The following is a 27,971-nucleotide window of genomic DNA, read 5'->3' as shown; positions in this document are numbered from 1 at the left end:
TCTTCCCCCATCTCACTACTTTTGCTGAGAGTTCTCTTGACAGTCTGGATCTGTCTTTCGATGAACCCGTGTCCCCTGGGGAAATGTGGGGATGAGGTTACTACTTTGAACCCATACTTTTCTGCCAGAGCTCTGAATTCACTCGATGTGAACTGGGTTCCATTGTCACAGATTACCTTTTCCGGGATTCCTTGTTCAGCAAACAAGCTCTTTGCAATCCTGGTGGTAGTTGTGGCTCTCAAGTCTTTCATCCTTTTCACAAAAGGAAACTTGGAATAGTAATCTGCCACTATGAGATACCATTCTTGATTGCACATGAAGAGATCTGCCCCAACAGTGTGCCATTGTCTTGACGGTATTTCACTAGGTATCATCTCCTCTTTCTGTTGTGCATTTCTGTATTTCTGGCATATACCACATGCAGAGACCATCTGTTCGATATTTTTGTACATGCCTATCCAGTATACAGCTGATCTGGCTCTCAGCTTGCATTTCTCCATTCCCATGTGGCATTCATGTATTAGATGGAGAAGTTGTGTCTGCATCGTCTTTGGCACGATGATCCTCGATCCAGCAAGGAGAATACCGTCTTCTACTGCAATATCGTCCTTAATCGTCCAGTATTGACGAATTGTTGCCTGTACCTGCTGGATTCTCTCCGGCCACCCCTGTATTACTTGTTGTGTGAGTAGTTGCAACTCCTCATCTTTGCTAGTCTCATCTCTGATTTGATTGAGCTTTGTAGGGGTAACACTCACTAGGTGGTGGATTTTTACTGTTAGGCCCTCCACCTCGTGTTTCTCATATGGTGACAATCGAGACAACGCATCTGCTAGCACCATTTCCTTTCCTGGCTTATATTTAAGCATGAAGACATAGCTTTGGATCCTTAGAAGTAGTCTTTGCAGTCTTGCGGGCGCTTTGCACAGATTCTTCTTATAGATCTGTTCTAGTGGACGATGGTCACTCTCTATTGTAAATCGCCTGCCATATAGGTATGTATGGAATTTCTCACATCCGTACACTACTGCTAATAGTTCTCTTTCTATGTTGGCGTATCTCGTCTCGGCTGACGTCAAGGCCTTTGATGCGAAAGCTATCGGCCTTCCTTCCTGCACCAGAGCTGCCCCTAGTCCTCTGGTAGAAGCGTCTACTTGCAGAGTGACTGGTTTTCTCCTGTCATAATATGACAGACTTGTTTCTTTGCACAACAATTCTTTAAGTTGTTTGAAATTCCTTTCGTGTGATTCAGACCACTGGTATTCGGCGTCTTCTTTCAATAGCTCTCTGAGATTTGTTGTATGTTCCGACATGTGTGGGATGAAAGAACTCATGTATTGGACCAAGCCGAGGTAACTCCTCAGCTCTTTCTTGTCTTTGGGTGGTTTCATTTCAGCAATCGCCGCAATCTTCTCTGGATTTGGCTTGACTCCCTCTGGTGTATGAATCATACCAAAGAATTGGCATTCCTTGACTTTAACTATGCACTTATCAGCATTTAACTTGATTCCAGCCTTCCTGGTACTCCATGGCCTCATGTAGGTGCATGTCATGGTCTCTTTCATCTGCTCCATAGATCTGAATATCATCAGCTATTCCTATAGCTCCTTCACAGCCTCTGTATGTCTCGTCTATTTTCTGTTGAAAGATATCTTGACTGACCTTTAGCCCGAATGGTAGCCGCAGGAATTTGTAACGCCCAAATGGTGTGTTGAATGTTGTCAGTGTTGTTGATTCCTCATCCAACTTCACGTTCCAATATCCATTTCTGGCATCTAGTTTTGAGAAAACCTTGGCTCCTGCCAGTGATGGCGTAATCTCCTCTAGCGTTGGGGTGGGATAGTGGTCCCTCTTTATCGCCTGGCTTAGATCTTTGGGGTCCAAACATATTCTGAGACACCCGTTTGGCTTTTCTCGTACCACAATTGAGTTTACCCAGTCTGTGGGTTCAGTGACCTTTACGATCACTCCCTTTTCTTCCATCTCCTTTAGCTCTCTTTCAAGCTTTGTCTTCAGCTCGATGGGTACTTTTCGTGGAGCATGGATAACAGGCTTTACCTCTGGATCGATGGTGATGTGGTATTGGAAATCTCCGAAACATCCCACTGTATCATCGAAACATTCTGGATACATGTCTATCAAGTCTTTTTTACTCTTGATTTGTGGGCGGTTCTCCAGTGGGGTGTTGCTGTCTATCTTCAGTGGCGTTTCCGTCAGCTCGTGATGCACTGAGATCAATCTCAACTTCTCACAGCTGTTTAATCCCAGGATCGCTGGCCCCTCAGTGTCGGTGACATAGAACATGCAGTTGATGTTCTTTCTTTTATGTGTCCCTTTGATAAAGGTTATTCCGAGTTGTTTAATCTCACTCCCCCCGTATGCTGGTGAGCAGGCCCGGGCATTGGGCTGAAGATTGTCGGACAGGAGGAATGGTGGAAATGGAATGGCGACGCGCACCGACGCAGCGGCTTTGCTTCTCCCAGTCATGGGAGCTTGCAAGATCACATTTTGTTGTTCATGTACTTGTGCAATGACAATAAAGTTGAATTATTAATTATTATTATTACGCTGTCAGCGTGACATTACTTGCCTTTAAACAACCATTTTTCGGGTAGCCATCTTCTCTCAGGTTTTCGGGAAAGATCTGCTGGTACAGTCTCAATGGGAGAATGTTGCTCTGAGCCCCTGTGTCCAGCTTCAACTTTAAGTTGATGGTTTTGGGCTGACCTTTGACCTTTTTTTTGATTTGGATGATGGTGTGCAATTCTCTCCTCGGAGTATTTTCCGCTCTGGACATCTCATGAAGCTGTACCTTTATGGTTTCGATGTTTAGTGCATTGTCGTGATCATCGTCATCATCCTGCTCATCCATGGCATGGATATTGTGTTTCTTTCTCTGGTGCTGCTGTCCGCCTTTGTTTTTGATGTATGTTCCTTCTTTCCTCGTTCTACACCTCTTTTCCCAGTGGTTTAGTTTGCCACATGCATTGCAGCTTGTTCCATATGCTGGACATTTCTTCTTGTCTGTGTAATCGTGCAGTCTTCCACAATTTCTGCACATGTTTCCCCCGTTGTCATGTGTATGTCTTTGTGTGTTGTACTTTTCTCTCACTGCATCCACTCTGTTGTCCGTCTCGGAAGCCGTCCGCATGTCAGCCGTTTGAGAAATCAGCGTTTTCATTTGCTGCTTCATGGCTTCATGAGCTCTCGCAGTATCTACAGCCTCTGTTATTCCGAGCTTTTCTTTTCCTATCAGGGCTTTTTGTACCTCTACATGCGCTGACCTCCATATTAGCTGGTCCACAAGCCTTTCCTCCATTTCCTTAAATTTACACTTGCTGGCTTCATTTCTCAGCCTTGTTAGGAAATTGTCAGCTGTTTCACCGGGTTCCTGTCTTAGACTCTGGAATTTGTATCTGTGTATACGGTGATTGGATTTAGGCTCTAGATGGTTGCTGAATTTATCAAAAATTGTCGCAGGGTTTTCCTTTTCCTCTTCAGTCAAACTCCAGCTATTATACAAATCTAGACCTTTTTCTCCTGTCCACAACAGAATGTAACTAACCTTTTCCTCGTTGGTAGTACCCTTCAGGAAGCTTTTGAATGTAAGCTCACATTTCTGTTAGAACTTGCGGAATGCTTCTACTATATTGTCGGCTTCCCAGTACATGAGGGGTTGCATTTGCACAGTCAGTGCAGCGGCAGCCGTCATTTTAGTTTCCCGTACGATTCACTCTCAAATCACTGCAGACATCGGCACTCACAATCAGCTCATAAAATCACTTTTCGTCTTATTCGTAGTTTGTATAGCACAATTTTGTACTCACTTATACTGCTGCCACCACGTTGTGTCTCCTTGTGTTCTTATACTATAAATAATACAGACACTTTTAGCTCATTTTAGTTACTGCTTTTACTAGCTGTTTCTTGCTTTGTTTCAGTGCTGCCGCATGGTGCGGAGTGATACAAGATGTCTGACGCTGCACTGTGCACTGCCCGTGCACAGTGTGCCACATAGCAATATAACTACACCATACCAAAGTAGTTCCACACCAAAGTAGTTCCATTTAACGATGTGATACTATAACAATGTAACAGGTGTCATCGGCAAATTTAGAAATTCTACTCTGTATTCCAATAACCAGGTCATTTATATATACCAAAAAAAGCAGTGGCCCCAGCACTGACCCTTGGGGAACACCACTGTCTACCATCCTCTAGTCTGGAAAACAGCCATTTACCACAACTCGCTGTTTTCTGTCCTTAAGCCAATTCCTTATCCCAGCTGCCACTGACCCACCTATTCCATGAGCCTCAATTTTGTTAACCAACCTTTTATGTGGCACTTTGTCAAACGCCTTCCTAAAATCCATGTAGACAACATCCATTGCATTCCCGTCATCAATCCTCCCTGTTACTTCATCAAAAAATTCAATTACATTAGTCAAACACGATCTGCCTTTTACAAATCCATGTTGGCTCTCCTGAATTAGCTTAAATCGCTCCAAGTGCCCGTTAATTTTTTCCTTGATTATTGGTTCTAAAATTTTACCCACCACTGATGTTAAACTGACCGGCCTGTAATTACTCTTCCCTTAGGCAGTCCCTCGGAACCGAGGATGATTTGCTTCCACATTAAAAATGAGTTCTCAGGTGACTGATGAGTCCAATGCGAGACCTACAGTCTCTGTCACAGGCGGGGCAGACGGTGGTTGAAGGGGCGGGTGGGTGGGGTGCTTGGGTTGACGTGCGCTCCTTCCGCTGTTTGCGCTTGGCTTCCGCTTGCGAGCCTCGAGGTGTTCGGCGCCTTCCTGGATGCTTCTCCTCCACTTTCACAGAACCACAGAAACCCCACAGTGCAGATAGAGGCCATTTCGGCCCATCGAGCCTGCACCGACACATATCCCACCGATCCCCGTAACCCCAACACATATCCCACCCTATCCCTGTAACCCCACCTATTTAATCCCCTAATACTAAGGGTCAATTTATCATAGCCAATCAACCTAACCCGCACAACTTTGGACTGTGGGAGGAAACCGGAGCACCCGGAGAAAACCCACGCAAACACGGGGAGAATGTGCAAACTCCACACAGACAGTCGCCCGAGGCCGGATTAGAACCCGGGTCTCTGGCGCTGTGAGGCAACAGTGCTAATCACTATGCCACCGTGCGGTCTTGGGCCAGGGATTCCCAGGTGTCGGTGGGGATGTTGCACTTTTTCAAGGAGGCTTTGAGGGTGTCCTTGAAGCATTTCCTCTGCCCACCTGGGGCTCTCTTGCCGTGTCGGAGCTCCAAGTAGAGCGCTTGTTTTGGGAGTCTCATATCGGGCATGCGGATGATGTGACCCATCCATTGGAGCTGATCGAGCGTGGTCAGAGCTTCGATGCTGGGGATGTTGGCCTGAGCGAGAACACTGACGTTGGTGCGCCAATCCTGCCAATGGATTTGCAGGATCTTGTGGAGGCAGCGTTGGTGATACCTCTCCAGTGCTTTGAGGTGCCTGTTGTACATGGTCCATGTCTCTGAGGCATACAGGAGGGCGGGTATCACTACTGCTCTGTAGACCATGAGCTTGGTGCCGGGTTTGAGGCCCTGGTCTTCAAACACTCTCTTCCTCAGGCAACTGAAGGCTGCACTGGCACACTGAAGGCGGTGTTGGACTTCGTCGTCGACGTCTGCCTTTGTTGACAGTCGGCTCCCGAGGTCCTTACACCCTTTCTTGAACAATGGTGTCACATTTGTCACTTTCCAATCCTCAGGCATATCCCCCACATCTAGGGAAGATTGGAAAATGATGGTAAACCCTTCCACTATCTCTTCCCCCAATTCCCTTAGCAACCTGGGATGCAAGCCATCTGGTCCAAGTGACTTATCCACTCTAAGCATACCCAGCCTTTCTAGTACATCCTGTCTATCAATTTTCACCCCTTCTATTGCTTCTACCTTTTCCACTTTTACCGATATTTTGTCAGCATCCACCTCCTTAGTAAACACCGAGACAAAGTACTCATTGAGTATTCTAGCCTTGCCCTGCGCCTCTAAGCATATATCACCTTCTTTGTCCCTGATAGGCCCCATCCCGCCTCTTACTACTGTTTACATGCCGGTAGAAGATTTTTGGGTTCCCTTTTATGTTATCCGCCATTCTACTCTCATTCTCTCTTTGCCAATCTTATTTTCATCATCACATCCCCTCTCAACTTATTGTATTTGGTCTGGTTCTCCCTTGAAGAATTCACCTGACATTCACCATACACCCTCTTTTTTTGCTTCATCATCTTCTCCATCTCCCTCGCTTTGATTCCCTTACCCTTCCCTCTTGTTGGAATGTACCTAGCCTGTACTTGGAACATCTCCTCCTTAAAGATCACCCATTGTTCTGTTACAGTTTTTCCTGTCAGTCTTTGGTTCCATTTTACTCTGGCTAGATCCTTTCGCATCCCATTGAAGTTAGCCCTATTCCAGTTTAGAAGTTCCACTCTAGACTGTTCCTTGTTCCTCTCCATTGCTAATCTAAATCTTATGATACGATGATCACTCGTACCCAAGTGTTCTCCCACAGACACTTGGTCGACCTGGCCCACCTCATTCCCCAGCACCAGATCCAGCAATGCCTCCTTCCTAGTTGGGCCAAGAACATACTGGTCAAGGAAATTCTCTTGAACACATTTCAGAAATTCCTCCCCCTCCTTTCCCTTTACCCTAGCATTATCCCAATCAATATTTGGGTAATTAAAGTCCCCCAATATCACCACTCTATAGCTCTTGTATATCTCTGTAATCTCCCTGCAGTATTGGTCCTCTACCTCCCTCTCACTATTTGGAGGCCTATAGAATACCCCCAATAGCGTGATCATACCCTTTTTGCTCCTCAACTCTAACCAAATGGATTCTGTCCTTGTCCCCTCAGGAACATCCTCCCTTTCCAACACTACAATGTCTTCCTTAATCAGCACTGCCACCCCACCTCCCTTTTTTCCTTCCCTATCTTTTCTGAACACCTTGTACCCTTGAATATTAAGTGCCCAGTCCTCACCGTTTTTAAGCCACGTTTCCATTATTGCCACAACCTCATGTTGCCACACGGCTAATTGTGCTTGTACCTCACCAACCTTATTCACCACACTTTGTGCGTTTACGTACATGCATTCTAAACCCATTTTTGGATTTTTCATAGTCTTTCTTAGTCTGCTCCTATCTAATATGGTACTACTTCCGCCTCTAGTACTATCCAACTCACTCACTCTTTTATGCACCTTATTCCTCTTTTCTACTCCTATATGCCGGTGCCCATCACTTCCTTGTTTTTTCAATGCCCCTTTTTATAAAGACAAGTATCCCAGACACTTTCTTAACCACCGGATCAACCTGCCCGACCACCATCCAGGATTGTGAATCAGATTAGACGGGGGACAGAGCCCCAGCACTTCGAATAGTGAGAGATTCTGCACCTAATGTGAGCAACAGCTTTGTACAGTTAGTCGCACCATCACTTCTCAGTCAGTGAGAGACAGAGAGTGAGAAAAATAGAGTGAGAGAGAGAGACAGAGAGAGGGAGACAGAGACAGAGAGAGACAGAGAGTGAGAGAGACACAGAGAGAGACACAGAGAGAGGCCAGACCCCTCTATATGTCACACCAGCCATCGCAAACCGAAACAACCTCGATTGTGAAATAAATAAAAGCGGTAGGGAGGTAGTGCAACTCTGCCGAGCCTTAGGCCTGTACATAGTTAACGGTAGGTTCAGAGGGGACTCCTTAGGGAGACTCACATATTCCTCAACTCTTGGGTCTAGTGTGGTGGATTATACAATCACTGACCTGGACCCCTGCGATATCAACGCATTCACTGTCAGGCAGCAATCCCCCCTCTCAGACCATAACCAAATAAATGTGTACCTTAAACTTTCTGCCCAAACTACAGACACAAAAAAGGAACCCAGTAAGCTACATAAAATAAACCAGACATACAGATGGGCCCCAGACAGTGGAGATAAATTCATCACAGCACTAAATTCACCTGATCTCACAAGTAAAATTTCAAAATTTAAAGAAAATCTATATGAGATCACCAGAGATGGGGTAAACATGGCCATAGAGGATATAAATATGATCTTTCATGAGGCAGCTGTAAAAGCCGACCTCGTGAAACAGAAGAGGAAGAGTCACAAAAGACAAAATAAAAATAAGAAATGGTTTGACCACGAATGCAAAAATGCCAGAAAAGACCTGAGAAAAATATCAAACCAAAAGCATCGCCAACCAAACAATCCGGACCTACGTACTAGATACAATGAAACCCTCAAAAGATATAAACACACCATTAGGAACAAAACACAAAACTATACCCACAAAATACTAGAAGAAATTGAAAACTCCACCAACCCAAAACAATTCTGGGAAATGTGGAATAACCTGAGTACAACACAATTGCAAGCATTACCAATCCAAGATGGCGACATCTGGAGAACACATTTTGAAAACCTCTACAAAGACATCCCAATAAACGAAACAAACCCAAGTCAACATCAGGTCACAGAAAAACTCCACACATTAGAAGCAACAATCAAAGACAACCAAAACCCTCTAGACTCCCCAATCACATGGAAAGAAATGGCCACAAAAACAAAATCTCTCCACCTAAAGAAAGCCTGTGGCCCAGACAACATCAAAAATGAAATGCTCAAGTTCAGCAATATGGAGATGCAGGGTGCGGTACTCAAATTATTCAACATCATATTACGTTCAGGCTGTTTTCCCGATATCTGGTGCCAAGGACTAATCTCCCCCATATATAAAAGCGGAAACAAATCAGACCCAAATAACTACCGCGGCATCTGTGTCAACAGTTGTCTAGGGAAGTTATTCTGCAGTATTCTAAATAGTAGATTACTTGATTTTCTTAACAAACATAATATCCTCAGAAAAAACCAAATAGGCTTTCTTCCAAAACACCGCACCGCCGACCATATCTATACCCTTCACACCCTCATTGAAAAACATATACACCAAACAAAAAATGGGAAAATATTCGCCTGTTTCATCGACTTCAAGAAAGCCTTTGACTCTATATGGCACGAAGGGCTCTATTATAAACTTCTTCAATGTGGAATAGGGGGCAAAGTCTATGACCTTATTAAATCAATGTATCTGAAAAACAAATGCGGGGTCAAAATTGGAGACAAACGCACCGATTTCTTCACCCAGAGAAGAGGCGTCCGGCAGGGCTGCAATTTGAGCCCGACCCTGTTCAACATATACATAAATGAATTAGCAGACATGCTGGAGCAAAGCGAGTCACCAGGTCTCCGTCTCCTAGATGGAGAAGTGAAATCCCTGTTCTATGCGGACGACCTGGTTCTGCTGTCTCCCACAGAACAGGGATTACAGCAACAACTAGACCTACTCGACAAATACTGCCAAAATTGGGCTCTAACAGTAAATCTAAAGAAAACCAACATCATGATTTTTCAGAAAAGACCCAGATGTCAGGAAAACAAATACCAGTTTACCCTCAGTGATACCACTATAGGACACACTATGAGCTACACCTACCTTGGTCTAACTATTACAGCATCAGGGAGCTTCAGCATAGCAGTGAATGCACTAAAAGAAAAAGCCCGAAGAGCCCTATATGCAATAAAAAGAAAATTCTACAACATCCAAATCCCAATCAAAATCTGGCTCAAAATATTTGACAGCATAATCCTGCCCATTGCACTGTACGGTAGTGAAGTATGGGGCCCGCTAAATCACCAAAGCTACACTAAATGGGAAAAACATACAATAGAAGCCCTACATGCAGAATTCTGCCGAAGCATCCTTCGCACCCAAAGGAAAACGCCAACAAATGCATGCAGAGCCGAACTAGGCAGATACCCACTGATAATAAACATCCAAAAACGAGCACTAAACTTCCTAAATCACCTCAAATCTAGCTCCCCAGACACCCTTCATTTCAAAGCCTTTCAGACCCAAGAGCTAAACCCAGAAAAGAGTCCCCTGAGTCAGCTGCTACGGAAACTAAGTACTCAGCCGGACCCTGACCAGCCCCAGACCAACACAGCCGCCCAAACACCAATCCGAGTGAACCAAATCATTAAAAAATGCAAAGAAACCTACCTGGAACATTGGAACAAAATAACCGAAAGCCAAAGCAGATTAGAATGTTACCGGGCCCTAAAAAGAGAATATAAACTGGCAGACTACCTCACGACCATCAGAGACACAAAACAGAGACAGACCCTCACCAGGTACAGACTAAGCGACCACCAACTGGAAATTGAAAAAGGCAGATACAAGAAATCCTGGCAGCCTAGAGAGAATAGAATATGCGATCAATGTCTGGCTGGCGAGGTTGAAACAGAAATGCATTTCCTCCTAAAATGCGAAAAATTCAACACATCAAGAAACATATTATTCAACAAGCTAAGCCAAACAACCCCAGATTTCAAGGAATTGGATGATCTGTCAAAATTGAGATTAGTCCTAGGAGAAGGAGACAGACCATACCTTGGGGCCAAATATGTAACAACATGTCACAACCTGAGGACTGTTTAAAATTAAGACTGTTTAAAATTAATATTGAACGTACCAAAGGAAGTACAAAGACTGTTTAAAATTAATATTGTTTAAAAGTAATATTGTATGTACCCAACAAATGTCAAATCGATTGACACCTACAGAATGTTGGAAAACTGTACCTTTTTGCTATGTAAGCTTTGGCAATATGGTTCTCTGTAAACTTTCATGCCAATAAAGCATTTTAATTGGAATTGGAATTGGAGTGAGAGAGAGTGAGAGAGAGAGAGAGAGAGACAGAGAGAGGGAGACAGAGACAGAGAGAGACAGAGAGTGAGAGAGAGAGTGAAATTAAGATTAGTCCTGGGAGAAGGAGACAGACCATACCTTGGTGCCAAATATGTAACAACATGACACAACCTGAGGACTGTTTAAAATTAATACTGAATGTACCCAATGATGTACAACGACTGTTTAAATTAATATTGTTTAAAGTAATATTGTATGTACCCAACGAAGGTCAAAATTGTTTGACACCTACAGAATGTTGGAAAACTATACTTTTTGTTATGTAAGCTTTGGCAATATGGTTCCCTGTAAACTTTCATGCCAATAAAGCATTTGAATTGAATTGAATTGAATTGAGAGAGAGACAGAGAGAGAGGGAGACAGAGACAGAGAGAGACAGAGAGAGAGCGAGAGAGAGACAGAGAGACAGAGACAGAGAGAGACAGGGAGAGAGCGAGAGAGAGACAGAGAGACAGAGACAGAGAGAGACAGAGAGAGAGTGAGAGAGAGACAGACAGAGAGTAAGAAAACTACGAAAAATGGTTTGACTCCGATTGCCAGAACATGAGGAAAAAACTCAGAAAAATATCAAACCAAAAACACAGACAACCAGAAAACGAGGAATTACGCCTTACTTATTGTCAGGCACTAACACAATACAAAAACACACTCAGAACCAAGAAAGAGCAGTATATTAAGAATACACTCATCTCCATTGAGGAATCCATTGATTCCAATTGTTTCTGGGACAACTGGAATACATTACACAAAAAACAACACGACGAATTGGCCATTCAAAATGGAGACACATGGGAAAACCATTTTGAAAAATTATGCCAGAAAAACACACTAAGCCCAGAGCAATACCAAATATGCGAAAAACTGGAAAAGCTCGAATTTGCCATAAAAGATAACCAAAACCCGATAGACCCCATAATATTTGAAAAAGAGCTATTTGAAAAACTCAAGGACCTGCGACCAGGAAAAGTTTGCGGTGCAGACGGCATCCTAAGCGAGATAATTAAACACACAGATGATAAAATGAAATTGGCTATACTGAAACTCTTCAACTTGGTTCTGAGTGTCGGTTACTTCCCTGATATCTGGAACAAAGGACTCATAACGCCCACATACAAAAGTGGAGACAAAGTTGACCCAAATAACTATCGAGGCATCTGTGTAAACAGTAACCTGGGGAAGGTTTTCTGTAGTATCATAAACAAAAGACATAAACTTCCTTGAGGAGCACAATGTCTTGAGTAAAAGCCAAATTGGATTCCTACCAAACTATAGAACATCAGATCATATCTTCACCCGACAGACCCTAATTGACAAACATGTTCATCAAAACAAAAGCAAAATTTTTGCCTGCTTTATAGATTTCCAGAAGGCTTTCGATTCCATCTGGCACGACGGTCTATTCTTGAAACTTATTGAAAGTGGTGTAGGGGGAAAAACATATGATGTAATTAAATCAATGTATACAAACAATAAATGTGCAGTTAAAATTGGAGACAAACAAACAAAATACTTCCCACAGGGACGTGGTGTGACGCAGGGCTCGCCCATCTCACCGACACTCTTTAATATTTATATAAATGAATTGGCAAAACTTCTTGAACAATCTACAGCACCCGGCCTCACCCTATATGAATCCAAGGTTAAATTCCTCCTCTATGCAGATGACCTGGTTCTGCTGTCACCAACTAAGGAGGGTCTACAGCAGAATCTGGATCTGCTGGAGTCATTCTGTCAGACCTGGGCCCTGACAATAAACCCCCAAAAAACCAAAGTTCTTGTGTTCCAGCAAAGATCCAGACATCAGGGACCCAGAATAAATTTCACACTAGGAACAACTAAAATTGAACAAACCACTAACTACACATACTTGGGCTTAAAAATCAGTTCTACGGGAAATTTTCATCTGGCTGTGAATGAACTGAAAGAGAAAGCTAGAAGGGCTTTCTATGCCATTAAAAAATCAATCCAAATAGAAATCCCAATTAGCATTTGGCTCAAAATTTTTAAATCAGTAATTGAACCAATTGTACTCTATGGCAGTGAGATGTGGGGACCGCTAACACAAAAAGAATTTGCAAAATGGGACAAACACCCAATTAAGATCCTACATGCAGAATTCTGTAAAAGTATCCTCCGGACTCAAAGGAAAACCGTAAACAATGCATGCAGGGCAGAACTAGGCCAATATCCATTAATAATCACTATCCAAAAAAGAGCCACCAAATTTTGGAAACACCTAAAAATGAGCAACCCCCACTGCTATCATTACGAAGCCCTGAAATGCCAAGAGAGGACCATAAAGAAGAATACCCTCAGTCAACTAGTCCTGGGACTCAGTGAAGTAACTGCTAACACTACTAACAATAACCAGCCCCAGGACAGTGACATCGTAGCACAGAGAATTCGACCCAACACAATTGTCACTAAGCAAAAGGAAAAATACCTGTCATATTGGGCAGAAACAACAAAAACCCAAAACAAACTCAATTGCTACTTGGCCCTAAACAGACAATACAACATGGCTGAATACCTGGCCATGGTAAAGGATAGCAAACTGAAAAAAACCTTGACAAGGTACAGACTTAGTGAACATAGCCTGGCCATCGAAAAAGGCAGACACAGACAGACCCGGCTGCCAAGAGAGGACAGGATATGCTCTCACTGCAGTCAGGGAGTGGTGGAGACAGAGATGCACTTCCTCACAGCTTGTGGAAAATATCAGGGCATCAGGGAGAATTTATACCAAAAATTCTCACAAATATGCCCGGAATTCAGAAATTTGAATGACGACCAAAAACTCCCATACCTACTAGGGGAAGAGAGAAATTGTGTAACCTTAGCGGCACACTATGTTACAGCTTGCCATAAACAGAGGGACAACCACTAAATATAAGAAAAGAGTATGTACAAATTATATGAATGTACATTTATACACTCAGGGATATATCTGTTTATACACTGTATGGATAGATCTGCGTTTATGTGTTCAACCATAAATGTTTTTCGATGCTTTGGCAACATAAGATGTACCTTGTCATGCCAATAAAGCGATTTGAATTGAATTGAATTGAATTGAGAGAAAGAGAGAGAGACAGAGAGAGAGAGAGAACCTGGTTCTGCTGTCTCCCACAGAACAGGGATTACAGCAACAACTAGACCTACTCGACAAATACTGCCAAAATTGGGCTCTAACAGTAAATCTAAAGAAAACCAACATCATGATTTTTCAAAAAAGGCCCAGATGTCAGGAAAACAAATACCAGTTTACCCTCAGTGATATCACTATAGGACACACTATGAGCTACACCTACCTTGGTCTAACTATTACAGCATCAGGGAGCTTCAGCATAGCAGTGAATGCACTAAAAGAAAAAGCCCGAAGAGCCCTATATGCAATAAAAAAGAAAATTCTACAACATCCAAATCCCAATCAAAATCTGGCTCAAAATATTTGACAGCATAATCCTGCCCATTGCACTGTACGGTAGTGAAGTATGGGGCCCGCTAAATCACCAAAGCTACACTAAATGGGAAAAACATACAATAGAAGCCCTACATGCAGAATTCTGCCGAAGCATCCTTCGCACCCAAAGGAAAACGCCAACAAATGCATGCAGAGCCGAACTAGGCAGATACCCACTGATAATAAACATCCAAAAACGAGCACTAAACTTCCTAAATCACCTCAAATCTAGCTCCCCAGACACCCTTCATTTCAAAGCCTTTCAGACCCAAGAGCTAAACCCAGAAAAGAGTCCCCTGAGTCAGCTGCTACGGAAACTAAGTACTCAGCCGGACCCTGACCAGCCCCAGACCAACACAGCCGCCCAAACACCAATCCGAGTGAACCAAATCATTAAAAAATGCAAAGAAACCTACCTGGAACATTGGAACAAAATAACCGAAAGCCAAAGCAGATTAGAATGTTACCGGGCCCTAAAAAGAGAATATAAACTGGCAGACTACCTCACGACCATCAGAGACACAAAACAGAGACAGACCCTCACCAGGTACAGACTAAGCGACCACCAACTGGAAATTGAAAAAGGCAGATACAAGAAATCCTGGCAGCCTAGAGAGAATAGAATATGCGATCAATGTCTGGCTGGCGAGGTTGAAACAGAAATGCATTTCCTCCTAAAATGCGAAAAATTCAACACATCAAGAAACATATTATTCAACAAGCTAAGCCAAACAACCCCAGATTTCAAGGAATTGGATGATCTGTCAAAATTGAGATTAGTCCTAGGAGAAGGAGACAGACCATACCTTGGGGCCAAATATGTAACAACATGTCACAACCTGAGGACTGTTTAAAATTAAGACTGTTTAAAATTAATATTGAACGTACCAAAGGAAGTACAAAGACTGTTTAAAATTAATATTGTTTAAAAGTAATATTGTATGTACCCAACAAATGTCAAATCGATTGACACCTACAGAATGTTGGAAAACTGTACCTTTTTGCTATGTAAGCTTTGGCAATATGGTTCTCTGTAAACTTTCATGCCAATAAAGCATTTTAATTGGAATTGGAATTGGAGTGAGAGAGAGTGAGAGAGAGAGAGAGAGAGACAGAGAGAGGGAGACAGAGACAGAGAGAGACAGAGAGTGAGAGAGAGAGTGAAATTAAGATTAGTCCTGGGAGAAGGAGACAGACCATACCTTGGTGCCAAATATGTAACAACATGACACAACCTGAGGACTGTTTAAAATTAATACTGAATGTACCCAATGATGTACAACGACTGTTTAAATTAATATTGTTTAAAGTAATATTGTATGTACCCAACGAAGGTCAAAATTGTTTGACACCTACAGAATGTTGGAAAACTATACTTTTTGTTATGTAAGCTTTGGCAATATGGTTCCCTGTAAACTTTCATGCCAATAAAGCATTTGAATTGAATTGAATTGAATTGAGAGAGAGACAGAGAGAGAGGGAGACAGAGACAGAGAGAGACAGAGAGAGAGCGAGAGAGAGACAGAGAGACAGAGACAGAGAGAGACAGGGAGAGAGCGAGAGAGAGACAGAGAGACAGAGACAGAGAGAGACAGAGAGAGAGTGAGAGAGAGACAGACAGAGAGTAAGAAAACTACGAAAAATGGTTTGACTCCGATTGCCAGAACATGAGGAAAAAACTCAGAAAAATATCAAACCAAAAACACAGACAACCAGAAAACGAGGAATTACGCCTTACTTATTGTCAGGCACTAACACAATACAAAAACACACTCAGAACCAAGAAAGAGCAGTATATTAAGAATACACTCATCTCCATTGAGGAATCCATTGATTCCAATTGTTTCTGGGACAACTGGAATACATTACACAAAAAACAACACGACGAATTGGCCATTCAAAATGGAGACACATGGGAAAACCATTTTGAAAAATTATGCCAGAAAAACACACTAAGCCCAGAGCAATACCAAATATGCGAAAAACTGGAAAAGCTCGAATTTGCCATAAAAGATAACCAAAACCCGATAGACCCCATAATATTTGAAAAAGAGCTATTTGAAAAACTCAAGGACCTGCGACCAGGAAAAGTTTGCGGTGCAGACGGCATCCTAAGCGAGATAATTAAACACACAGATGATAAAATGAAATTGGCTATACTGAAACTCTTCAACTTGGTTCTGAGTGTCGGTTACTTCCCTGATATCTGGAACAAAGGACTCATAACGCCCACATACAAAAGTGGAGACAAAGTTGACCCAAATAACTATCGAGGCATCTGTGTAAACAGTAACCTGGGGAAGGTTTTCTGTAGTATCATAAACAAAAGACATAAACTTCCTTGAGGAGCACAATGTCTTGAGTAAAAGCCAAATTGGATTCCTACCAAACTATAGAACATCAGATCATATCTTCACCCGACAGACCCTAATTGACAAACATGTTCATCAAAACAAAAGCAAAATTTTTGCCTGCTTTATAGATTTCCAGAAGGCTTTCGATTCCATCTGGCACGACGGTCTATTCTTGAAACTTATTGAAAGTGGTGTAGGGGGAAAAACATATGATGTAATTAAATCAATGTATACAAACAATAAATGTGCAGTTAAAATTGGAGACAAACAAACAAAATACTTCCCACAGGGACGTGGTGTGACGCAGGGCTCGCCCATCTCACCGACACTCTTTAATATTTATATAAATGAATTGGCAAAACTTCTTGAACAATCTACAGCACCCGGCCTCACCCTATATGAATCCAAGGTTAAATTCCTCCTCTATGCAGATGACCTGGTTCTGCTGTCACCAACTAAGGAGGGTCTACAGCAGAATCTGGATCTGCTGGAGTCATTCTGTCAGACCTGGGCCCTGACAATAAACCCCCAAAAAACCAAAGTTCTTGTGTTCCAGCAAAGATCCAGACATCAGGGACCCAGAATAAATTTCACACTAGGAACAACTAAAATTGAACAAACCACTAACTACACATACTTGGGCTTAAAAATCAGTTCTACGGGAAATTTTCATCTGGCTGTGAATGAACTGAAAGAGAAAGCTAGAAGGGCTTTCTATGCCATTAAAAAATCAATCCAAATAGAAATCCCAATTAGCATTTGGCTCAAAATTTTTAAATCAGTAATTGAACCAATTGTACTCTATGGCAGTGAGATGTGGGGACCGCTAACACAAAAAGAATTTGCAAAATGGGACAAACACCCAATTAAGATCCTACATGCAGAATTCTGTAAAAGTATCCTCCGGACTCAAAGGAAAACCGTAAACAATGCATGCAGGGCAGAACTAGGCCAATATCCATTAATAATCACTATCCAAAAAAGAGCCACCAAATTTTGGAAACACCTAAAAATGAGCAACCCCCACTGCTATCATTACGAAGCCCTGAAATGCCAAGAGAGGACCATAAAGAAGAATACCCTCAGTCAACTAGTCCTGGGACTCAGTGAAGTAACTGCTAACACTACTAACAATAACCAGCCCCAGGACAGTGACATCGTAGCACAGAGAATTCGACCCAACACAATTGTCACTAAGCAAAAGGAAAAATACCTGTCATATTGGGCAGAAACAACAAAAACCCAAAACAAACTCAATTGCTACTTGGCCCTAAACAGACAATACAACATGGCTGAATACCTGGCCATGGTAAAGGATAGCAAACTGAAAAAAACCTTGACAAGGTACAGACTTAGTGAACATAGCCTGGCCATCGAAAAAGGCAGACACAGACAGACCCGGCTGCCAAGAGAGGACAGGATATGCTCTCACTGCAGTCAGGGAGTGGTGGAGACAGAGATGCACTTCCTCACAGCTTGTGGAAAATATCAGGGCATCAGGGAGAATTTATACCAAAAATTCTCACAAATATGCCCGGAATTCAGAAATTTGAATGACGACCAAAAACTCCCATACCTACTAGGGGAAGAGAGAAATTGTGTAACCTTAGCGGCACACTATGTTACAGCTTGCCATAAACAGAGGGACAACCACTAAATATAAGAAAAGAGTATGTACAAATTATATGAATGTACATTTATACACTCAGGGATATATCTGTTTATACACTGTATGGATAGATCTGCGTTTATGTGTTCAACCATAAATGTTTTTCGATGCTTTGGCAACATAAGATGTACCTTGTCATGCCAATAAAGCGATTTGAATTGAATTGAATTGAATTGAGAGAAAGAGAGAGAGACAGAGAGAGAGAGAGAACCTGGTTCTGCTGTCTCCCACAGAACAGGGATTACAGCAACAACTAGACCTACTCGACAAATACTGCCAAAATTGGGCTCTAACAGTAAATCTAAAGAAAACCAACATCATGATTTTTCAAAAAAGGCCCAGATGTCAGGAAAACAAATACCAGTTTACCCTCAGTGATATCACTATAGGACACACTATGAGCTACACCTACCTTGGTCTAACTATTACAGCATCAGGGAGCTTCAGCATAGCAGTGAATGCACTAAAAGAAAAAGCCCGAAGAGCCCTATATGCAATAAAAAAGAAAATTCTACAACATCCAAATCCCAATCAAAATCTGGCTCAAAATATTTGACAGCATAATCCTGCCCATTGCACTGTACGGTAGTGAAGTATGGGGCCCGCTAAATCACCAAAGCTACACTAAATGGGAAAAACATACAATAGAAGCCCTACATGCAGAATTCTGCCGAAGCATCCTTCGCACCCAAAGGAAAACGCCAACAAATGCATGCAGAGCCGAACTAGGCAGATACCCACTGATAATAAACATCCAAAAACGAGCACTAAACTTCCTAAATCACCTCAAATCTAGCTCCCCAGACACCCTTCATTTCAAAGCCTTTCAGACCCAAGAGCTAAACCCAGAAAAGAGTCCCCTGAGTCAGCTGCTACGGAAACTAAGTACTCAGCCGGACCCTGACCAGCCCCAGACCAACACAGCCGCCCAAACACCAATCCGAGTGAACCAAATCATTAAAAAATGCAAAGAAACCTACCTGGAACATTGGAACAAAATAACCGAAAGCCAAAGCAGATTAGAATGTTACCGGGCCCTAAAAAGAGAATATAAACTGGCAGACTACCTCACGACCATCAGAGACACAAAACAGAGACAGACCCTCACCAGGTACAGACTAAGCGACCACCAACTGGAAATTGAAAAAGGCAGATACAAGAAATCCTGGCAGCCTAGAGAGAATAGAATATGCGATCAATGTCTGGCTGGCGAGGTTGAAACAGAAATGCATTTCCTCCTAAAATGCGAAAAATTCAACACATCAAGAAACATATTATTCAACAAGCTAAGCCAAACAACCCCAGATTTCAAGGAATTGGATGATCTGTCAAAATTGAGATTAGTCCTAGGAGAAGGAGACAGACCATACCTTGGGGCCAAATATGTAACAACATGTCACAACCTGAGGACTGTTTAAAATTAAGACTGTTTAAAATTAATATTGAACGTACCAAATGAAGTACAAAGACTGTTTAAAATTAATATTGTTTAAAAGTAATATTGTATGTACCCAACAAATGTCAAATCGATTGACACCTACAGAATGTTGGAAAACTGTACCTTTTTGCTATGTAAGCTTTGGCAATATGGTTCTCTGTAAACTTTCATGCCAATAAAGCATTTTAATTGGAATTGGAATTGGAATTGGAGTGTGAGAGAGAGAGAGAGACAGAGAGGGAGAGTGTGAGAGAGAGAGAGTGAGAAACAGAGAGAGAGAGAGTGAGAGACAGAGTGAGAAAAATAGAGTGCGAGAGAGAGAAAGAGAGAGAGTGAGAGCGAGACAGAGAGAGAGAGTGAGAGAGTGAGAGAGAGAGAGTGAGAGATAGAGAGAGAGAGAGAGAGAGGGAGAGAGAGAGAAAGTGAGAGACAGAGAAAGAGAGGGAGACAGAGAGAGAGACAGAGAGAGCGAGAGACAGAGAGAGAGAGAGAAAGTGAGAGACAGAGAGACAGAGAGCGAGAGGGAGACAGAGAGAGAGAGAGAGAGAGGGAGAGAGAGAGAAAGTGAGAGACAGAGAAAGAGAGGAAGACAGAGAGAGAGACAGAGAGAGCGAGAGACAGAGAGAGAGAGAGACAGACAGAGACTGAAAGAGAGAGAGACAGAGAGAGAGAGAGAAAGTGAGAGACAGAGAGACAGAGAGAGTGAGAGAGACACAGAGAGAGAGAGAGAAAGTGAGAGACAGAGAGACAGAGAGAGCGAGAGGGAGACAGAGCGAGAGACAGAGAGAGCGAGAGTGAGAGAGAGAAAGAGAGAGTGAATGAGAGAGACAGAAAGAGAGAGAGAAAGTGAGAGACAGAGATAGTGAGACAGAGAGTGAGAGTGAGAGAGAGACAGAGAGAGGGAGACAGAGAGAGACAGAGAGGGAGACAGAGAGAGACAGAGAGAGAGACACAGAGAGAGACAGAGACAGAGAGGGAGAGGGAGAGGGAGAGAGAGGGAGAGTGAGAGGGAGAGAGAGGGAGAGTGAGAGGGAGAGGGAGCGGGAGAGAGAGGGAGAGTGAGAGGGAGAGGGAGAGGGAGAGGGAGGGAGAGTGAGAGGGAGAGGGAGGGAGAGTGAGAGGGAGAGGGAGAGGGAGGGAGAGTGAGAGGGAGAGGGTGGGAGAGGGAGAGGGAGAGAGAGGGAGAGGGAGAGAGAGGGAGAGGGAAAGGGAGAGAGAGGGAGAGGGAGAGAGAGGGAGAGGGAGAGGGAGAGGGAGAGAGAGGGAGAGGGAGAGGGAGAGAGAGGGAGAGTGAGAGGGAGAGGGAGAGAGAGGGAGAGTGAGACGGAGAGAGAGACAGAGAGAGAGACAGAGAGAGAGACAGAGAGAGAGACACAGAGAGAGAGAGGGAGAGAGAGGGAGAGGGAGAGAGAGACAGAGAGGGAGAGAGAGGGAGAGGGAGAGGGAGGGAGAGGGAGAGGGAGAGGGAGAGGGAGAGTGCGCAGGGTGGGAGCACTATGGGTATGTGTTATTTATTGCAGAGTTGCTCTGTCATGCACACACCGAATGGATTGATAACCTTGGAGAAGCAGGATGTGAGTAACTCTGATGTTAAAATAATTCTTCATTCTTGGTCTGGAGAAAGATTTGCGAGTGAATATTGCGAAGTGTCAGCGCTGTGATTAGCTGATTTGAAAACGCACTCACTGATACTTTCTACGCACATCTCGAAAAAATCCCCTGCCTGATTTAGTTGCTAAATAAAAGGAGAATGCTGCAATTATTAGTGAGTAATAAGGCTGTGTTTGCGAAGCTCTAATTGAGAATGATTGAGTTGGGCGTCTCTCGATAGCGAGAGCCAGCTGTTCAGGAGGGTCAGGCAATCACTGACTAATCACAGCTCGAATTAAGAGCCATGGACTGAAAGCACAAGGAGAGGAATCACAGGCCAGTCACAGACCCTAGTCCTCACAGAGTGTGGTCCCGTCTCCTAGTGACAGTACAGGCCGCACTGAGTCTAGACAGAATGGTCCCGTCTCCCACTGACAGTACAGGCCGCACTGAGTCTAGACAGAATGGTCCCGTCTCCCACTGACAGTACAGGCCGCACTGAGTCTGGACAGAATGGTCCCGTCTCCCACTGACAGTACAGGCCGCACTGAGTCTAGACAGAATGGTCCCGTCTCCCACTGACAGTACAGGCCGCACTGAGTCTAGACAGATTGGTCCCGTCTCCCACTGACAGTACAGGCCGCACTGAGTCTAGACAGAATGGTCCCGTCTCCCACTGACAGTACAGGCCGCACTGAGTCTAGACAGAATGGTCCCGTCTCCCACTGACAGTACAGGCCGCACTGAGTCTAGACAGAATGGTCCCGTCTCCCACTGACAGTACAGGCCGCACTGAGTCTAGACAGATTGGTCCCGTCTCCCGCTGACAGTGTGAGCGAGGGTAAGTGTGTGTGAGCGAGGGCGAGTGTGTGAGCGAGGGTGAGTGTGTGTGAGCGAGGGTGAGTATGTGTGAGCGAGGGCGAGTGTGTGAGCGAGGGTGAGTGAGTGTGAGCGAGGGTGAGTGTGTGTGAGCGAGGGTGACTGTGAGCGAGGGTGAGTGTGTGTGAGCGAGGGTGAGTGTGTGAGCGAGGGTGAGTGTGTGAGCGATGGTGAGTGTGCGAGCGAGGGTGAGTGTGTGAGCGAGGGTGAGTGTGTGTGAGCGATGGTGAGTGTGTGTGAGCGAGTGTTAGAGTGTGTGAGTGAGGGTGAGTGTGTGTGAGCGAGGGTGAGTGTGTGTGAGCGAGGGTGAGTACATGAGCGAGGGTGAGTGCGGGAGCGAGGGCGAGTCTGTGAGCGAGGGTGAGTGTGTGAGCGAGGGTGAGTGTGTGTGAGCGAGGGTGAGTATGTGTGAGCGAGGGTGAGTGTGTGAGCGAGGGTGAGTGTGTGTGAGCGAGGGTGAGTGCGGGAGCGAGGGGGAGTGTGTGAGCGAGGGTGAGTGTGTGAGCGAGGGTGAGTGTGTGTGAGCGAGGGTGAGTATGTGTGAGCGAGGGTGAGTGTGTGAGCCAGGGTGAGTGTGTGTGAGCGAGGGTGAGTGTGTGAGCGAGGGTGAGTGTGTGTGAGTGAGGGTGAGTGTGTGTGAGCGAGGGTGAGTGTGTGAGCGAGGGTGAGTGTGTGTGAGCGAGGGTGAGTGTGTGAGCGAGGGTGAGTGTGTGTGAGCGAGGGTGAGTGTGTGAGCGAGGGTGAGTGTGTGTGAGCGAGGGTGAGTGTGTGAGCGAGGGTGAGTGTGTGTGAGCGAGGGTGAGTGTGTGAGCGAGGGTGAGTGTGTGAGCGAGGGTGAGTATGTGTGAGCGAGGGTGAGTGTGTGAGCGAGGGTGAGTGTGTGAGCGAGGGTGAGTGTGTGAGCGAGGGTGAGTATGTGTGAGCGAGGGTGAGTGTGTGAGCGAGGGCGAGTGTGTGAGCGAGGGTGAGTGTGTGAGCGAGGGTGAGTGTGTGTGAGCGAGGGTGAGTGTGTGAGCGAGGGTGAGTGTGTGAGCGAGGGTGAGTATGTGTGAGCGAGGGTGAGTGTGTGAGCGAGGGTGAGTGTGTGTGAGCGAGGGTGAGTGTGTGAGCGAGGGTGAGTGTGTGAGCGAGGGCGAGTGTGTGAGCGAGGCAGAGTGTGTGAGCGAGGGTGAGTGTGTGTGAGCGAGGGTGAGTGTGTGAGCAAGGGTGAGTGTGTGAGTGGGGCGAGTGTGTGAGCGAGGCAGAGTGTGTGAGCGAGGGTGAGTGTGTGTGAGCGAGGGTGAGTGTGTGAGCGAGGGCGAATGTGTGAGCGAGGGTGAGTGTGAGCGAGGGAGAGTGTGTGAGCGAGGGTGAGTGTGTGAGCGAGGGTGAGTGTGTGAGTGAGGGTGACTGTGTGAGTGAGGGTGGGTGTGTGTGAGCGAGGGTGAGTGTGTGAGCGAGGGCGAGTGTGTGAGCGAGGGCGAGTGTGTGAGTGAGGGTGAGTGTGTGTGAGCGAGGGTGAGTGTGTGAGCGAGGGTGAGTACATGAGCGAGGGTGAGTGCGGGAGCGAGGGCGAGTGTGTGAGCGAGGGTGAGTGTGTGAGCGAGGGTGAGTGTGTGTGAGTGAGGGTGAGTGTGTGTGAGCGAGTGTGAGTATGTGTGAGCGAGGGTGAGTGTGTGTATGTGTGAGCGAGGGTGAGTGTGTGAGCGAGGGTGAGTGTGTGAGCGAGGGTGAGTATGTGTGAGTGAGGGTGATGTGTGAGCGAGGGAGGATGTGTGAGCGAGGGTGAGCGTGTGAGCGAGTGCGAGTGTGTGAACGAGGGCGAGTGTGTGTGAGCGAGGGCGAGTGTGTGAGCGAGGGTGAGTGTGTGTGAGCGAGGGTGAGTGTGTGAGCGAGGGCGAGTGTGTGAGCGAGGGTGAGTGTGTGTGAGCGAGGGTGAGTGTGTGAGCGAGGGTGAGTGTGTCAGCGAGGGCGAGTGTGTGAGCGAGGGTTAGTGTGTGAGTGAGGGTGAGTGTGTGTGAGTGAGGGTGAGTGTGTGTGAGCGAGGGTGAGTCTGTGAGCGAGGGTGAGTGTGTGTGAGCGAGGGTGAGTGTGTGAGCGAGGGTGAGTGTGTGAGCGAGGGTGAGTATGTGTGAGCGAGGGTGAGTGTGTGAGCGAGGGAGAGTGTGTGAGCGAGGGTGAGTGTGTGAGCGAGGGTGAGTATGTGTGAGCGAGGGTGAGTGTGTGAGCGAGTGCGAGTGTGTGAACGAGGGCGAGTGTGTGTGAGCGAGGGCGAGTGTGTGAGCGAGGGCGAGTGTGTGAGCGAGGGTGAGTGTGTGTGAGCGAGGGTGAGTGTGTGAGCGAGGGCGAGTGTGTGAGCGAGGGCGAGTGTGTGAGCGAGGGTGAGTGTGTGTGAGCGAGGGTGAGTGTGTGAGCGAGGGTGAGTGTGTCAGCGAGGGCGAGTGTGTGAGCGAGGGTTAGTGTGTGAGTGAGGGTGAGTGTGTGTGAGCGAGGGTGAGTGTGTGTGAGCGAGGGTGAGTGTGTGAGCGAGGGTGAGTGTGTGAGCGAGGGTGAGTGTGTGTGAGCGAGGGTGAGTGTGTGTGAGCGAGGGTGAGTGTGTGAGCGAGGGCGAATGTGTGAGCGAGGGCAAGTGTGTGAGCGAGGGAGAGTGTGTGAGCGAGGGTGAGTGTGTGAGCAAGGGCGAGTGTGTGAGTGAGGGTGACTGTGTGAGTGAGGGTGAGTGTGTGTGAGCGAGGGTGAGTGTGTGAGCGAGGGCGAGTGTGTGAGCGAGGGCGAGTGTGTGAGTGAGGGTGAGTGTGTGTGAGCGAGGGTGAGTGTGTGAGCGAGGGTGAGTACATGAGCGAGGGTGAGTACATGAGCGAGGGTGAGTGCGGGAGCGAGGGCGAGTGTGTGAGCGAGGGTGAGTGTGTGAGCGAGGGTGAGTGTGTGTGAGCGAGGGTGAGTGTGTGTGAGCGAGTGTGAGTATGTGTGAGCGAGGGTGAGTGTGTGAGCGAGGGTGAGTGTGTGAGCGAGGGTGAGTATGTGTGAGCGAGGGTGAGTGTGTGAGCGAGGGAGAGTGTGTGAGCGAGGGTGAGTGTGTGAGCGAGTGCGAGTGTGTGAACGAGGGCGAGTGTGTGTGAGCGAGGGCGAGTGTGTGAGCGAGGGTGAGTGTGTGTGAGCGAGGGTGAGTGTGTGAGCGAGGGCGAGTGTGTGAGCGAGGGTGAGTGTGTGTGAGCGAGGTTGAGTGTGTGAGCGAGGGTGAGTGTGTCAGCGAGTGTGTGAGCGAGGGTTAGTGTGTGAGTGAGGGTGAGTGTGTGTGAGCGAGGGTGAGTGTGTGTGAGCGAGGGTGAGTGTGTGAGCGAGGGTGAGTGTGTGTGAGCGAGGGTGAGTGTGTGAGCGAGGGTGAGTGTGTGAGCGAGGGCGAGTGTGTGTGAGCGAGGGTGAGTGCGTGAGCGAGGGTTAGTGTGTGAGCGAGGGTGAGTGTGTGAGCGAGGGTGAGTGTGTGTGAGCGAGGGCGAGTGTGTGAGCGAGGGTGAGTGTGTGAGCGAGGGTGAGTGTGTGAGCGAGGGTGAGTGTGTGAGCGAGGGTGAGTGTGTGTGAGCGAGGGTGAGTGTGTGAGCGAGGGTGAGTGTGTGAGCGAGGGTGAGTGTGTGAGCGAGGGTGAGTGTGTGTGAGCGAGGGTGAGTGTGTGAACGAGGGTGAGTGTGTGAGCGAGGGTGAGTGTGTGTGAGCGAAGGTGAGTGTGTGAGCGAGGGTGAGTGTGTGTGAGCGAGGGTGAGTGTGTGTGAGCGAGGGTGAGTGTGTGAGCGAGGGTGAGTGTGTGAGCGAGGGTGAGTGTGTGAGCGAGGGTGAGTGTGTGTGAGCGAGGGCGAATGTGTGAGCGAGGGTGAGTATGTGTGAGCGAGGGTGAGTGTGTGAGCGAGGGTGAGTGTGTGTGAGCGAGGGTGAGTGTGTGAGCGAGTGTGAGTGTGTGAGCGAGGGTGAGTGTGTGAGCGAGGGTTAGTGTGTGAGCGAGGGTGAGTGTGTGAGCGAGGGTGAGTGTGTGAGCGAGGGTTAGTGTGTGAGCGAGGGTGAGTGTGTGTGAGCGAGGGTGAGTGTGTGTGAGCGAGGGTGAGTGTGTGAGCGAGGGTTAGTGTGTGAGCGAGGGTGAGTGTGTGAGCCAGGGTGAGTGTGTGTGAGCGAGGGTGAGTGTGTGAGCGAGGGTGAGTGTGTGAGCGAGGGTGAGTGTGTGTGAGCGAGGGTGAGTGTGTGAGCGAGGGTGAGTGTGTGTGAGCGAGGGTGAGTGTGTGAGCGAGGGTGAGTATGTGTGAGCGAGGGTGTGTGTGTGAGCGAGGGAGAGTGTGTGAGGGAGGGCGAATGTGTGAGCGAGGGTGAGTGTGTGAGCGAGGGTGAGTGTGTGAGCGAGGGTGAGTGTGTGAGCGAGGGTGAGTGTGTGAGCGAGGGTGAGTGTGTGAGCGAGGGTGAGTGTGTGAGCGAGGGTTAGTGTGTGAGCGAGGGTGAGTGTGTGAGCGAGGGTGAGTGTGTGAGCGAGGGTGAGTGTGTGTGAGCGAGGGTGAGTGTGTGAGCGAGGGTTAGTGTGTGAGCGAGGGTGAGTGTGTGAGCCAGGGTGAGTGTGTGTGAGCGAGGGTGAGTGTGTGAGCGAGGGTGAGTGTGTGAGCGAGGGTGAGTGTGTGTGAGCGAGGGCGAGTGTGTGAGCGAGGGTGAGTGTGTGTGAGCGAGGGTGTGTGTGAGCGAGGGTGAGTGTGTGAGCGAGGGTGAGTGTGTCAGCGAGGGTGACTGTGTGTGAGTGAGGGTGAGTGTGTGAGCGAGGGCGAGTGTGTGAGCGAGGGTGAGTGTGTGTGAGCGAGGGTGAGTGTGTGAGCGAGGGTGAGTGTGTGTGAGCGAGGGTGAGTGTGTGAGCGAGGGTGAGTGTGTGAGCGAGGGCGGGTGTGTGTGAGCGAGGGTGAGTGTGTGTGAGCGAGGGTGAGTGTGTGTGAGCAAGGGTGAGTGTGTGAGCGAGGGTGAGTGTGTGAGCAAGGGTGAGTGTGTGTGAGCGAGGGTGAGTGTGTGAGCGAGAGTGAGTGTGTGAGCGAGGGTGAGTGTGTGTGAGCGAGGGTGAGTGTGTGAGCGAGGGCGAGTGTGTGAGCGAGGGTGAGTGTGTGTGAGCGAGGGTGTGTGTGAGCGAGGGTGAGTGTGTGAGCGAGGGTGAGTGTGTCAGCGAGGGTGACTGTGTGTGAGTGAGGGTGAGTGTGTGAGCGAGGGCGAGTGTGTGAGCGAGGGTGAGTGTGTGTGAGCGAGGGTGAGTGTGTGAGCGAGGGTGAGTGTGTGTGAGCGAGGGTGAGTGTGTGAGCGAGGGTGAGTGTGTGAGCGAGGGCGAGTGTGTGTGAGCGAGGGTGAGTGTGTGTGAGCAAGGGTGAGTGTGTGAGCGAGGGTGAGTGTGTGAGCAAGGGTGAGTGTGTGTGAGCGAGGGTGAGTGTGTGAGCGAGAGTGAGTGTGTGAGCGAGGGTGAGTGTGTGTGAGCGAGGGTGAGTGTGTGAGCGAGGGTGAGTGTGTGTGAGCGAGGGTGAGTGTGTGTGAGCGAGGGTGAGTGTGTGAGCGAGGGCGAATGTGTGAGCGAGGGTGAGTGTGTGTGAGCGAGGTTGAGTGTGTGAGCGAGGGTGAGTGTGTGAGCGAGGGTGAGTGTGTGAGCGAGGGTGAGTGTGTGAGCGAGGGTGAGTCTGTGAGCGAGGGTGAGTGTGTGTGAGCGAGGGTGAGTGTGTGAGCGAGGGTGAGTGTGTGAGCGAGGGTGAGTGTGTGAGCGAGGGTGAGT

Source organism: Somniosus microcephalus, chromosome 12, assembly GCF_052327205.1.
Source record: "Somniosus microcephalus isolate GS21.2 chromosome 12, FLI_Smic_1.0, whole genome shotgun sequence".
NCBI lineage: Eukaryota > Metazoa > Chordata > Chondrichthyes > Squaliformes > Somniosidae > Somniosus > Somniosus microcephalus.
The sequence above is the reverse complement of the archived record's forward strand: the minus strand, read 5'-3'. Positions refer to the sequence as shown.